At 41.6% G+C, this 15,671-nt stretch overlaps 1 pseudogene; it reads left to right on the top strand.

Annotated features, from left to right (window-relative positions):
- The first annotated feature begins 8,739 nt into the window (after positions 1-8,739).
- Positions 8,740-10,017, top strand: LOC129520820 (creatine kinase B-type-like; annotated as a pseudogene).
- Positions 10,018-15,671: the final 5,654 nt, after the last annotated feature.

The following is a 15,671-nucleotide window of genomic DNA, read 5'->3' as shown; positions in this document are numbered from 1 at the left end:
CCATAGACCAGAGAAACTAATAGAAGTAATAGCAACTAAATGTCCTGGATTAAAACAGGAAGAGGACATTAATGGGAAAATGAGTGAAACACAAAGTCTTGCATTTGGCTAATTTTAATGTACCAATGTTAGTTTCTTAGTCTTGACATTTGGGTTGTTTTTGTTTTTTTTTTTTTTAAGATTTTATTTATTTATTCATGAGAGACAGAGAGGGGGTGAGGGGCAGAGACCAGGCAGAGGGAGAAGCAGGCTCTATCCAGGGAGCCCGATGTGGGACTCGATTCCAGGTTTCCAGGATCAGGCCCTGGACTGAAGGCTGCGCTAAACTGCTGAGCCACCCGGGCTGCCCTGTACCACAGTTATTAATGTAAAATGTTAACAGTGGGGGAAACTGAGTGAGGAGTATACCAGAGCTATCTGTATTCTCTTTGTAACTTTTCTGTAAATCTAAAATTACTCTAAAATAAAAATTAATTTTTAAAAATAGCATAATGTTGCCATATTCACACATAGAGGAATAAGATTGAAAATATTACCTAGAAATATATAAGAAAAAGACAGTGTTATAAATTATGGGTAATATATATATTATTCAACAAATAAGGTTAGACTACAGATGTTTAGGAATCTGAAATGAAATCCAACCTGATCCTTACTTCTATGTATTCATCTATGAATAATCTATAAATATTTATTGAGCACCACCTACATGCCAGGCTTTTTTTTTAAAGATTTATTTATTTATTCATGATAGATCTAGAGAGAGGCAGAGACACAGAAGGAGGGAGAAGCAGGCTCCATGCCAGGAGCCTGACGCGGGACTCGATCCCGGGACTCCAGGACCGCGCCCTGGGCCAAAGGCCGGTTCCAAACCGCTAAGCCACCCAGGGATCCCCCATGCCAGGCTTTATGTTAGGTATTAACACTGCCCCTGCTCTCAAGGTGCTTACAACTTAGCAGGAAATGAGACATGAATAAGTAGTTAGAAATGTAATTTTTGTAAAGAGAAAGTTCTGAGTGCTCAAAAACGGTTCCTAACCTAGTTAACAAGGCATCGAGGAAGTCTTAGATTCAGGAAGTGACATTTAGGCTAACATCTAAAGACCTGCAGAAATTAGTCAGGCAGCAAGGGGATCAAGAGTATTCTAGGAAAAGAGTACAACCCAAGTTAAGATCTGAGATGTATGAGATGACCTGATGACCTAAGGAGAATGATTTGTGTGACAAGAAAAGACAAGAGCTGAGGAAATAGTCCTAAGGTACCTTAACATTAAACAATGAATGGTGGAGGAAGAGCCAGGTTTAAGACAGAGAAGAAGCAGAGATGTACAGGAAACTCCAAAAGCGAATGGCAATATTAAAGCTAAGAACAAAAATTGTTAAATGCTGCTAAAGGTTATAATGTCCCTTGGATTTAGCAACATGAGATTACTGGTAATCTTAATAAGAGCATTGGAATAATAGGAATAAAAGCCAAATTAAGTGGTTTGAAAAGGGCAAGGTATAGGACTTCTGGTTTGAAGATGGCAAAATGATCAGTTACAGCAGTCTCTTAAAAATACAGTCCTTTCACCAGACTGAAAAAATGCATTGGGAAGGGAGCACTAGCAGCCTTTAAAAGGTTCGGTATTGCCATTCTCTGCAAGACAGTGGGAAATGCTGTCATTGAAATGGGCTCCCTGAATTCAATGTGTGATAAGAGTGATGGAGGCCAAGTGGAGCACTCAACTGTTAGAGATAAGGAAGACATTGCTCTCTCTTGTTCTACTGTGCAAGGGGGGTGGGGGGCGATTCCTGCACATGTGCAAAGATAACCAGAGCAGGGCCCTTTTACTTAGCAGAAACAATATACCTTCATTATCTTGTCTCAAGTCTGTGTCAATTCTCCAATTCTCTGTCATACTCTAGACTGTATATAAACTTTGATCATATCATCTTTCCATAATATGTAACCAACTTCCATAGCTATTTGATTCACTACCTTGATAACATCTTGCTGACTATACCTAATGAACAAGAAATTGCTTAGCAAATACCTTGGAAGCCTTTGTAAGACACGTGGGCAGAAAATAAACATTATAAAAATTAAGGAGTCTGTTACATGATGAATTTTCCAGGGGTCTAGTAGTCTGAGGCATGTAAAGATATATTCTCCAAGATGAAATGGAGAGTAGCAGAGGAGATACTATTATTCTCTGAAGTCAATTACAGTCAGATACGTGGGAAGGCATGAAAGCCATAGTAGTTTCCCAGAAAGCTCTTGAACACCACCTGCTTCTGCTTCACTACTGCGGACTAAGACAATTGGCTCTCAGGTTCTTGATAATTATGGCACCTTCTCAGCAAGCTCTAGAGAATTTCTTGGTAGCATCTAATCTGTGATTGTGCAAAACTGCAGCATCAACTCCTGCCTAAGTTCCCAACCTGCCTCTCTCTCTCTCTCCCCTCTCTCATATCTCCCATATTTGTTCTATATTTCTGGAGAACCCTAAGATTGAGGCAGATTAATACAAAGTTTAGTATTAGGAAGTGGGGTGCTGCTGTAACAAATACCTAAAATTATAGAAGTAGCTTTGGAATTGGGTAATGGGTAGAGGCTAGAAAAATTTTGAGGCACATGATAGAAAAAGCCTAGATTTCCTTGAAGAGATCGTTTTGGAAATATGGAGACTAAGGTGCTCCTGATGAGATCTCAGAGGAAATGAGAAACCTATTACTGGACACTGGAAGAAAAGCAATCCTTGTTATACAATGGCAAAGAACTTGACTGAATTGTGTTTTACTGTTGGGTGCAAAGTAGAAATTGTAAGCAATAAACTTAGATATTTAGTTCAAACAATTTCCAAGAAAAGTATGGAAGGTGTGGCTTCATTTCTCCTTATTGCTTATAGTATAATGTGAGAGGAAATAGATAAATTGAGGAAGGAAATATTAAACAAAAAGGAACCAGCACTTGATGATTTGGAGATTTCTCAGCCTATCCAGATAGTGTGCTCTGGAAACAGAACCAAGAGTATAGCTAGATAAACTTTTGCTGAGGAGGTTAAATTTGTGACTTATGGTTCTAATCAACCATCTCAGCAGAATCCAGGAATAGAAATGGGTTCTTCCATGGGCACCTGGGTGGCTCAGCAGTTGAGCGCCTATCTTCAGCCCAGGTCATGATCCCAGGGTCCTGGGATCAAGTCTCACATCGGGTTCCCTGCGTGGAGTCTGCTTCTCCCTCTGCCTCTCTCTCTCTGTGTGTGTGTGTCTCTCATGAATGAATAAATAAAATCTTAAAAAAAAAAAAAAGAAAGAAATGGGTCCAAGGATCTTTGGAGAGCTCTCTTATGTAATGGTGTGGATCCCCTTGACATATATGGAAGATCAACATATTTTTTTTGAGAATAGTATATCAGTAGAAACACTACCAATTTGAATGAAGGGGCCAGAGATACAACTAAATGAGGAAGGCTGTCAGACTTCAAAGATTCCACTTTGAAGGAAATGGCAAGAAATGAGCTGTACTTAACTACAAATATGTGCTATGCTTCAAGTAAAAGGAAGAATGATTCCGGCAGTACTGTAGACACAGAGGCAGAGAACAAAGAGATGGATCCAGATGCACCCACTAAAGAGGCCTCCTCCAGCCCAGAGGAAGGATCAAGCCACAAAGAATGATTCTCAGGTCTTGAAACTAAATGGAATTTTCCTGTTAGGTTTTGAACTTGCTTGAGACAAGTTTCTCTTATTCCTTCCATTTTCTCCCTTCAGACTGGAAGTATCTATCTTATGTCTGTCTCACCATTGTATTTTGGAATCAGACAACTTTTTTTCCAGGTTCAGAGGTCATAGATGGAGAGGAATTTTGGTTCAGGGTAGACCACACCCAGAGTCTCACTAATACCTGATTTAGATTGTTTATATTATGATATTTAAGGTTTAGTGTTGATACCAGAGTAAATTAAGACTTTGGGGGATGCAGAGTCCCAGGATTGAGTCCCACGTAAGGCTCCCTGCATGGAGCCTGCTTCTCCCTCTGCCTGTGTCTCTGCCTCTCTCTGTATGTGTCTCTCATGAAGACATTAATTAATTTAATTAATTAATTAGATTAGACTTTGGGGGATGTTAGGATGGGATAAGTGTTTTTTTGCATATGGCACAGATGTGAATTTGGAGGATCAGATGGTAGACTGTAGGGGGTTGAATAGTGTTTCACCAGAACGTCAAAATAGACCTTACTTAGAAGTACAGTCTTTGGGCAGCCCGGGTGACTCAGCGGTTTAGCTCCGCCTTCAGCCCTGGGCCTGATCCTGGAGACCTGGGATTGAGTCCCATGTCAGGCTCCCTACGTGGATCCTGCTTCTCCCTCTTCCTGTGTCTATGCTGCTCTCTCTCTCTCTGTATCTCTCATGAATAAATAAATAAAATCTTATATAAAAAAAAAGTAGTCTTTGCAGATGTAATCTAGTTAAGATGAAGTCATACTAGATTAGAGTGGGCCTCAAATACAATGACTGGTGGCCTAAGAAGCCCATGTGAAGATACAGATGGAGACACAGGGAATTAAGGCCAAGTAAAGACAGAGGCAGAAATTGGAGTGATGCAGCTACAAGCCAAGAAATGTCAAGGATTGATGGCCACCACCAGAGGCTAGGTGAGAGACATTGAATGATTCTTCCTTAGAGCCAATCAGCCTTGTGAAACCTTGACTTTGAACTTCTAGTCTCCAGGACTGTGAGAAAATAAATTTCTGTTTTTTAAGTTATTCTGTTTGTGGTAATCTGTTACAGCAGGCCCAGGATACTAACACAGTCAGCATTTTGATGCTGATTAGTACTTCTTCATTATATTCTAAAAGTGTATCTTTTGTTGGACATTTGGGTCATAAGCAATTTCTTCCAATCTGCTACTTAGCTTTTCACTTTGTCTATAAAGCCCCTGATGTACATCATTTTTAACACAAAAAGAATAAACACTTTCCTTCATGTTTTGTGCTTTTCATGTCCTGTTTAAGAAATCCTTCATACTTGGGGCACCTGGGTGGCTCAGTCAATTAAACGTCCAACTCAGTCAGTTAAATGTCCAACGTTTCAGCTCAGGTCATGATCTCAGGGTAATGAGATCCCTCTGCTCTATCTCTCTCTCAAATAAATAAATCTCTTTAAAAATATATAAAAACTAAGAAATCCTTCATACCCTGAGATGATGAAGGTATTTTCCCATATTTTCTTCTAAAAGTTTTTATGAATAGTATAAGATGGTAATTTTTTTCAATCAAATGCTCCAGCACCACTTAATAACCTATTCCTTGGCAAGCAAGTTCATCTTCATTTATCACATTCCATATTTGCAAGAGTCTATTTTTGGTCTCTTTCTTCTGTTCCACAGATCTATTTGTCTATCCTTGCACTTATAACACATTAATTATGATTAATATACAGTATTATATTAGTTTCAGGTGTACAATATGATTCAACAACTATATACTCAGTGCTTCTCACAATCAATGTACTGTTTTGTGTTATCCAGCTATATATATGTATACCATATAGTATATGGTATATAGATAGATAAAATATATATGTGTGTGTGTGTGTGTATATATATATATATATATATCTTCTTTATCCATTCACCTATAGATAGACACTAGACACTTGGGTTGCTTGCATGTCTGAGCTATTGTAAATAATAGAAAACCCTGCTTTATAGATGACTTGAAATCTAATAGGACAGTACATTAGCTCGCTGAATCCTCACAATAACTCTGGGTCATAGGTACTATTACTATCCTTACTTTACAAATGAGAAAACTGAGACTCCAAGGTTGAGTGGTTTGTCCTAGATTACACATTTCTCAGTAACCAGGGGAACCTGGATAAAAACCTAAGTAAAACTTCCTAATATAAGATAGTTCCCACCATGTCCTAAGACAGGGCTTCAAAATCCACCAAGTTTTCCATTGATTGATTTTATCAGAAAACTCACTGTGCATCCTTTATGTGCCAGCCTGAGCTAAATGGCAGGAACACCCAGTAAACAAACCAAAAAGCCCCTGCCTTCATGGGCTTCAATTCATAGTCTAGTGGGGAGATAAATATGAGAACAGACACTCTTTCCTAAAAATATTTTCGCAGAGGGTGATCATCACTTTAGTTCTTTAGTTTCCTGTCATAAGACACTGCTTTAAAGTCTTCAAGGAAATTTGTCATTCTAAATCCAGATTTTGTTTAAAATATACATTTTAATCTACAATGGAAAGGGTTTGCTAGGCAAAGTTCAATTTTAACCTAGCCCCTGTTCAAGTTATTATAAATTACAAATAAACTTATCTAGTAGAACTTTACCATGTTTGGGGACATATAAATGTAGGGAGATAACTGTATAAAAAGGTATATAAAGCTTGGACAGCAATGTTCATGAAAAGATGGACAACTAAATCTTTTCTTTTGTTCAGAGAAAATGCTCATCAACTGTATCTGAATTAATGGCAGGGAATCTGTGATAAAACCACAGAATGAAAGTTAGCACCATTTAACCTCCCTCCCTCCACCCACCTCAGCTTTTTAGAAGTTTGGAAGGAAGGCCTGCAGGGTCATTAAATTCTCTTTGTGGTAGCAGGATGGATGTGTTAGTCTCAAACCATCCATAATAGATGGGTGTCTAGTCTAGCCTTAGAAATCTATTCATACGGTGATTGCTACACAGCCTCCCTCAGCAGTTAAGTGTTTTTAGAATTTTAATATTTATTAAATCCAAGCCTCATCAACTTATTTCCAAAGCCCAGATAATGGCAGGCAAGATCTGTTGTAATTGATTCGTCACCTGTCCATCCCTTGCCAGGTTCTCATCTTACATGCCAGGCACTTTCCAATGTCAAACGACTTCCTTTCTCTTAATTGCCAGACTTTCTTCTACTTAGTCTTACATCACCTCAACTCCCTCCCCCTTCCCATTTGTGCTTCACCTCTTCTTTTCCTGGGTGCTTGATTCTGTCTCAGAGCAGGAGCACTCTCGATTCTAGCTGCTGGATTTTGCAACTTTTCAGTTACCTGCCTTACTTTTTCTGAACGGTAATGCTTTAGGCATAGAATTAAAATATCTAATTGTGTGTCACTGCTGCTGGCTAAGGGAAATTGATACCTATTTTGTAATGTTACATTCATGAGAATTAATCTAGCTTTAAAATTTTTTACTCAGTGATGCTCACATTAGATTTAACCATTTTTACACCATTTTTGCCTGTGTATTTCTCTCTTCCTCATGCACTTATGTCCTGGTCAGCCCACTTCTCACATTCTCTTCACTTTATCTTTTTCCTCCAGCTGAAGATATACATGTATAGAAGAGGTATATTTGAAGATCTCAGAATTGAAGTTCAAGAGGGTACAATGGAATGATTGAGGAGCAAGGCAAGGAGTGAGGGCAGAGTCCATTGAGGAGACCTATAGAATAGGTGGAAGGGACACTCAAAAAGGTAAGGTGATCCCAGTGAATAAAATTCATCCCGAGAGTCCCATGGAGGAAGTAGCATTAACCCTGATCCCTATTCTCCTCAGGGAAGTGCTTTATTTTTTTTTTAATCCTACCCTAGAACCTCAGGTAAATTTCTCACTTCAAGTATCTGGAAGGAGTGATTGAACCAGAGTCATCTGTCTTTCTCACAGATAAAAGTGGCAGGCCTGTCATTTCTGAAGGGAAGGTCTTAGGAGAAGAGCTCAGCTCCTCTAGTTTCTAGCCTGCGGCATCATCTTGGCTGTAGTGGGAGATAAGAATACTGTTTCTTATCTATAAAACACTGTTCTCTGGCTATAGATCTAATTTAGATTATAATCTCCTAGAATCATGTTTAGCAATACTACATAGAAAAAGGCATAAACCATGGTATCCGATAGACATAGGTTCAATTTTCAGCTCTGCCACTCACCAGCCGTATGACTTAGAGAAAGTTAATCAGTCTCCCAAAGTTTTCTCATGAGTACCTACATCATAGATTAGAGAAGGAATTAAATTAGATGATGTGTGAAAGCTTCACAAAACTATGAGGGCTGAGACTATGCCAATTTGCTCCCCATTTGTAGTTCAATGGCTGCCCTCAATAAATATTTGTCACAACTGAATGAGTGAGTAGACACTTAACAAACTGTAGCTGGATATCCCATTGTCCAGGCTGATTTAGCCAGAACCAGGCCTGACACAGTCTTAAAAAAAAAATTGCTACATCAAATCCAGGGATAGTGGCACACTAGTCTAATGTACCTGGGGGATTGCATCATGTCCCATGAGCTAAAAAGAGACTTATGTGAAACAAAACTTTCAATAATGTTGGTTGTGCCCACTGAGTTTAATATAGTGCTTCTCAAAGTTTAATGTGTCTCCAAATCACCTGGGGATCTTGTTAAAAAGCAGACTTTGTGCCATCTTTCCATGCTGTCATAATGATGCACAACAGTGTCCTGACTGATGCTCTCCAGAACGTCAACAATACTGAAAAGAGACAAATAGTAGCTTATTAGGCCATGCTCCAAAGTCATTGTCCAGTTTCTAGCTGTCATGCTGAAGCATGGTTACATTGGTAAATTTGAAATCACTGATGATCACAGAACTGGAAAGCTGTTGTGAACCTCATGAGGTTAAATAAGTGTGGAGTGATCTAGGATATGATACACAAGAGTCGCCTGCGCCGCGCCCAGAACTGCCGACCGGCGAACGCCCCTTCCCCGCGCGGCCACCCGGCTGCCGCCCGCCACCGCCATGCCCTTCTCCAACAGCCACAACATGATGAAGCTCCGCTTCCCGGCCGAGGACGAGTTCCCCGACCTCAGCGGCCACAACAACCCCACGGCCAAGGTGCTGACCCCCGAACTGTACGCGGAGCTGTGCTCCAAGAGCACCCCGAGCGGCTTCCCGGTAGACGACGTCATTTAGACCGGGGTGGACAACCCGGGCCACCCCTACATCATGACCGTGGGCTGCGCGGCAGGCGTTGAGGAGTCATATGATGTGTTCAAGGAGCTCTTTGACCCCATCATCGAGGACTGGCTCGGCGGCTACAGGCCCAGCGATGAGCACAAGACCGACCTCAACCCGCCAACCTGCAGGGCGGAGACAACCTGGGTCCCAACTCTGTGCTGAGCTCGCGGGTGCGCACCATCGCAGCATCCACAGCCTCTGCCTCCCGCTCCCCACCCCCCCACCCCACTCCCCACCCCCCCCACCCCCACCCCTACCCCCACACTGCAGCCACAGTGCATCTGAGAAGCTCGCTGTGGAAGCTCTGTGGAGCCTGGACGGCGACCTGGCCAGTCCAGGTTGATGAGCAGCAGCTCATCGACGACCACTTCCTCGTTGATAAGCCCTGTCACCCCTGCTCCCAGTCTCGGGCATGACCCACGACTGGCAGGACGCCCGTGGCATCTGGCACAATGACAATAAGACCTTCTTGGTGTGGATCAACGAGGAAGACTACCTGTGGGTAATCTCCATGCAGAAAGGGGGCAACATGAAGGAGGTGTTCACTTGGTTCTGTAACAGCCTCACCCAGGTTGAAACCTCTTCAAGTCAAAGAATTACGAATTCATGTGGAACCCTCACCTGGGCTACATCCTCACCTACCCATCCAACCTGGGCACAGGCCTACGGGCAGGTGTGAACATCAAGGTGCCCCACCTGGGCAAGCATGAGAAGTTCCCGGAGGTGCTCAAGCGTCTGCGGCTTCAGAAACGAGGCACAGGTGGTGTGGACACAGCTACTGTGGGTGGCATCTTTGATGTCTCCAACGCAGACCACCTGGGCTTCTCAGAGGTGGAGCTGGTACAGATGGTGGTGGATGGTGTGAAGCTGCTCATCGAGATGGACCAGCTGCTGGAGCAAGGCCAGACCATCGATGACCTCGTGCCTGCCCAGAAGTGAGGCCCCAGCCCGCATCTGCCACCACCAACAACCCCACTGCTTCCTTATTGCCCCGGCAGTGCCCACCATGCACCCCTCTGATGTTCACCACTTGGCGGCTGAGCCCTTAGCCTCACTGGAGAGACTTCTGTCGCCCTTGGTAGAGTTTATTTTTGTGATGGCTAAGATGTTGCTGATGCTGAAATAAACTAGGGTTTTGGCCTGCAAAAAAAAAAAAAAAAGAAAAAGATATACAACAAGAAAAATGGCAGAATAACCTATTCCTATGCCCTTGGTTTGGTTTCATTATACTGATACTGATATCATGGACTATGAAGAGACAAGATTAAAACACACAGGAGGGAAAATCCTGGAATTATTTATCTAGGGATGTAATACATACATGCAAATAAATGTCTCAATCGGGAAAAAAAAAAAAGGCAGATTTTGATTCAATAGTTCCAAGTAGAGGCCAAACAAGCTCCTTGGTGATACCAGGACTCCTGGGTTAGGGGCCTCATTTTGAGCAGCAGGTCAACAAATTTTTTCTGTTAAGAGCGAGATAGTAAATATGGTAGCTTTGTGAAATGAAATGTATGTTCTCTGCTGCTACTACCCAACTCTGCCAGTGTAGAACAGAAGCAGCCATAGACAACATGAAGCAAATTAGTGTGCTTATGTTCCAATAAAAGCATATTTACAAAAACCAGGGGCAGACTGGATTTGGCCTGTGGGCTATAGTTTGCCTATGGCTGATCGAATATGGTTAAAATCAGTATGTCATTCTTATAATGAACATCAATGAGCTTGTCTCCTGAGCTCCCAATAATTCCTTCATACATGATAACTTGCCCTCCCTATAGATCCACACACCCCCACCCACAATCTATATGATTTCAGGAGCAGAGCACCTACTGCCAGGTTCCCACAACAGGACTCTGACTCTAGACTCCAGCTGACTGGTTCAGAGTAGGTAGTGACACAACTCTAAGGGGCATGATTCACATCCTATTCTAGAAATGTGCTCCATGGATGACTTCTGCATAGAAAACAAGGTGAATGGCAACTTCTAGAGTTGTGCAACTTAGCTGAACTTCTCACCTGATGAAGTAGGCTACTCATAGTCTTTCCTCAAGATTCCGGTACTGAGTCTAGGAGATTATGTCCTCTGAAGAAAGAATATGTAAGTGGAAATGGAGCCCCTTTTTTAACCCTGTTGATGGGGATACAGAGAAATTTGGTAGTGAAAAGGAATGAAGAAGATATTCAGAGGGAAACAATGGTGAGAGCTGGTGAGAGGGCTTCCCAGGTTCTCGGTAGCACTGTAGTCCTTGGCTTCAGGCATTTCTGATCCAGATGCATCTTTGCCCTTGGATTCTATGAAAGGACCTGTATCCTTATATAAATTCATTTTTCTTTTGCTTAAAATCCAGGAGAATTCCGTTAAATGCAAGCAGCAGTCCTAATGGCGTTAGGAAACAAGAGTACTTCGATCAAATTCAAATTTGGTAGGATTTTTTTTTAATGTACAGATTATTTTAAGAGGACATATTTTTGTTTGAAATTGGATCTCCCTGACCATAGAGTATGTGAAATTTCATAAATATTAAAGTACATCTGTATTCTAGTGAGCTATATAGTACTAAATAATTTTGGGGGGTGCCTAGGTGACTCAGTTGGTTAAGCATCTGACTCTTGATTTCCACTCAGCTCGTGATCTCAGGGTTGTGAAATGGAGCCCTGTGTTGGGCTCCATGCTAAGCGAGGAGCCTGCTTGAGGTTCTCTCTCTCCCTATGCCCCATCTCCAAACTCCCACTCTGCTCACATGTGCTCTCTCTCTTTCTAAGAAGAAAAATAAAGAAAATAATTTTGTCAGTTGTGTAGTAATTCTCAGCCACTTGCCCTTCAGTTAAAGTTCAGTGGCAGAGAGAAAAAAACAAACAAACTACTCCTTGGGGCAGAAAGGGTTTATGGCAAGGTATCTACCTGCTGAATCAGGGAGTCATCACTAGTAGCCACAAGCTTTGGAATCATGCCACCTTTTCCACATCAGGAAGCTACCTGCCAAATGAAGGAGTCATAATCTCTGCTTCCAGGTCTAGACCAAACTGCTTCCCTCTAAACCATCGGGACCAGCAAGAAAGATGTCTCAAACTTTCCCTTTCTTTCCCCTCTTAACTCAGTTCATTTTCAGGTCCTAGGTGAATGCATTTGATTGAAGGAACCCAAATCTCATTCAAAACCCTAGCAGCAAAGGAGTCTGGAAAATGTAGTTTTAAGCTTTTCAGTTTTCAACATTCCAGGAAAATACACTATAATGAGACTAGAACAGATGTTTAGTAGGCCAGTCCACAGAATCAGCCACACCCCTAATTGACCACACAGTTGTAAAACAAAAATTATATTTTTGTGAAGGAAATTTAAACATGAGTAAACAAACAATAACACAGTAGTTCATTGCATTTGTCAGACTGATGCTAGCATAATTCAGACTTTCCCTATTTTTGCCAGATAGTATTAGTTATGCATTTATTCCTACTTAGGCATCTGGAAAAGCTCTTAACATTTGAATGATTATGATGAGTAAAGAGATTTATTCATTCATTCATTTATGCAACAAATATGTTTTGAATGCCTGCTAAGTGCCAGGCATTGCTTCTGTGCTGCAGCTACAACAGGGAACAAAGGATGTTACATCTTACCAGGTCAAGATTCCCTGTGAAAATTCCCTCCATCCTCCGTGAGGCTGAAAGGATTCAGGAGGTTCTGTTGACAGAGGCAAAAACAAAGCAATTACATTGGTGGATGACCCTCCAATATTTGGCCTTTAAACCCCAAAGGTACAAACATTTGCTCAAAGGATGCCAAGACATGTTAGCCAAATTTATTGACTTAAAAATCGAGTAAAAATCTATATTTAAAATTTATTTTTTTAAAAAGCTTCTCTTGGCCACCCGGGTGGCTCAGCAGTTTAGCACCGCCTTCAGCCCAGGGTGTGATCCTGGAGACCGGGGTTCGAGTCCCACGTCAGGCTCCCTGCATGGAATGGAGCCTGCTTCTCCCTATGCCTGTGTCTCTGCCTCTGTGTGTGTGTCTCATGAATAAATAAATAAAATCTTTTTAAAAATTAAAAAATTAAAAGCTTCTCTTGACCAAATATCATCACTATTTGATGATCCTTAATAATTTTATCTTGTCTGATTTACTTTTATGCCACCTAATCTTTGGTAGTTTATAGTAGAAGAACAAGTATAATTAATCTTTCCTTGTATTAACTCAGTTAAACACCATCTTTCATGGGTCAAATATTTATGCTAGTCTGTTTGTATTTTTTACTCCAATTTATATTGATGAAAAACTCTATAAAGTAAAATGCAGAGAAAAGTCAAAACAAAGTTCAGACACCTGTTAGAATCATGACTAATAAAATTACTGATTTGTGCCAAATTAAAAAGAAAAGGAAAAAAGAAAAAAACAAAGAAGGTTTCATAAATTTGCTGATTCATTCACTAAAGTATTTATTGAAAACCTATTCTATTAGTTATCTATTGCTTCATAGCAAATTACCCCAGAGCTTAGAGGCTTAAAACAACAATAATCATTTCTTATCTCCCAGGAAACAACTTAATGGGGTGGTTCTGGCTTAGATTCTCTCATGAGGTTATAGTCAAATATCAGCCAAAATCGCAGGTATCTGAAGGCTTGACCAGGGCTAGAGGATCCACAATCAAGGTGCCTTCCTCCTCTGGGTGGCAAGCTGATGCTGGCAGTTAGTGGGAGGCCTCTGTTCCTCTCCCTGCGGGCCTTACCATAGAGTTTCTTGAGTGACCTCCCAGCAGGGCTTGGCTTCCTCTCAACAAGTGATCCAAGAGTAAGAAAGCACCAGGAAAAAGCTATATTCCTTCTATAACCTCAGAAGTCATATACCATCACTTCCACCACATTCTGTTAGAAGCAAGTTATAAGGTCAGGCCTATATCCAAAGGAAGAATTAGACTTCCACCTTGGAAAGGGAGAGTGTCAAAGCACTTGTGGACATTATTTTAAAACTACTATACCAGTTTTGTGCAAGTACTGGGATAAATGCAGGGAGACCATGTGTAAGTCTTCATGGCACTTAGACAAGAGGAGGAGGGAGGCTTTAATTAAATGAGCACACAAATGTGATAAACTCTGTGAAGGAAAGGTACACACGGTGATGAAAGAGAATAACAGGGGAACCTGGGGTATACTTGAAGTGTGATGTTTTAGTCAAAATCTGAAGGATAAATAAGAGCATTCCAGGCAGAGAGAAGGGCATGTGCCTCTTCCTGGCAAAGAAGAACATGGCGGGATGGAGGTTTTAAAAGGTGACTGTTCAGTCTGTAACAAAGAGGGCAATGAAGTGAAAGGAAGTTGGAGAGAGAGGCAGGGACCTACCACAAGTTGAGCTCTGGGTCCAAGTGACTGCTCCATGTGAACCCGAGGGCAGATGCCTTGGGTCATCTATTCCCCCCTCTGCATACTACTTCTAGGCCAGATGCATGTGAAGCTGCAGAGCCATACTACCATATTGTTGCCAAAACACCAAAAGAAAGCTCCCCACTATGCTTGGCCAGTGTGTACTTCTTTTAACCAAGGAACTCTCAGGCTGTATCCCATCCAAAAGGACCACCTTAACTTTCTAACTCTCCTTCCCACCTGTTCTCTACATCCTCTCAACTGACTCAGCCCTCCTTCCTTGCCTGGCTCCCCAATCATTCCTTTGTATCTTCCTGCACTTCCATTCTGAAACCTACAAACCTCCTTAAATACCTATATCCCCAAGATTTTCTTAGACTGGAACCTTCACCTTCTGCCTAAATTGAAGCCTAGTGGCCCCTTGGGAACACCACATCCTCCAAAACTTTTTCTCCAACCTACTGTCTACTGAAGTTTGGAAGGTGAGATCAGTATTCTCACCACCACACAGCTTCCAGTCCTTTACTATCTTTCCCTCTTGTAAAATAAAAATTATTGTGCCTTTGAAGTTTCACCGCATCCATCTATACCACTTTCCTTCCCTCCCAAAAAAACTATCATTTTTCAGCCTCTTGGAGATTCTTAAACAAATGAGCTGTCATTCTCTGAAGGCTTTGGCATGTGACTCAAAGCTTCCTTTCCTTTACAATTTCTATTGCCCTTCTGGGCAGTACCAGTACCCATTTAGCAAAGCCATTCACTATCCCTGGCTTCCAGTTTCCTTGACTTCCTCATTGCCAGTGACAATTTTCTTCATTCCATCTCAGCCTCCCATGTTCATGGTCACACAAAGACCTTGTCATCATTGGAATCTAACCACCTCCTAAATAATGTGTTCTAACATCTCATTCTTGAGAGGGCAAATATCACAGTGCCCTCTCGTTCCAGCTCATTTGTTTAAGAATCTCCATGGAAGGGATGCCCGGGTGGCTCAGTGGTTGAGCATCTGCCTTTGGCTCAGGGCGTGATCCCAGGATCCAGGATCGAGTTCCGCATTGGGCTCCCTGCATGGAGCCTGCTACTCCCTCTGCCTATGTCTCTGCCTCTTTCTTTCTGTGTCTCTCACGAATAAATAAATAAAATCTTAAAAAAAAAAAAAAGAATCTCCATGGAAGCCATTCTTGGCTTTATTGGGACTTCCAACTAAATAGTTTTCCCCATTCTGTCCATTCTTGTGTTTCCTTCTTGGCCTTAAACACGATCCATCTTTGTGATCATTCTCTTGCAAATACCCTTGACCTCTCTGCCACTTTTTCCTGGCAAGAAAATAATATATCTTCATGGGTTCTGAGAC

Source organism: Nyctereutes procyonoides, unplaced genomic scaffold, assembly GCF_905146905.1.
Source record: "Nyctereutes procyonoides isolate TBG_1078 unplaced genomic scaffold, NYPRO_anot_genome, whole genome shotgun sequence".
Classification (NCBI taxonomy): Eukaryota; Metazoa; Chordata; class Mammalia; order Carnivora; family Canidae; genus Nyctereutes; species Nyctereutes procyonoides.
Note: the sequence above shows the minus strand (reverse complement) of the source record. Positions and strands in the feature narration are given on the sequence as shown.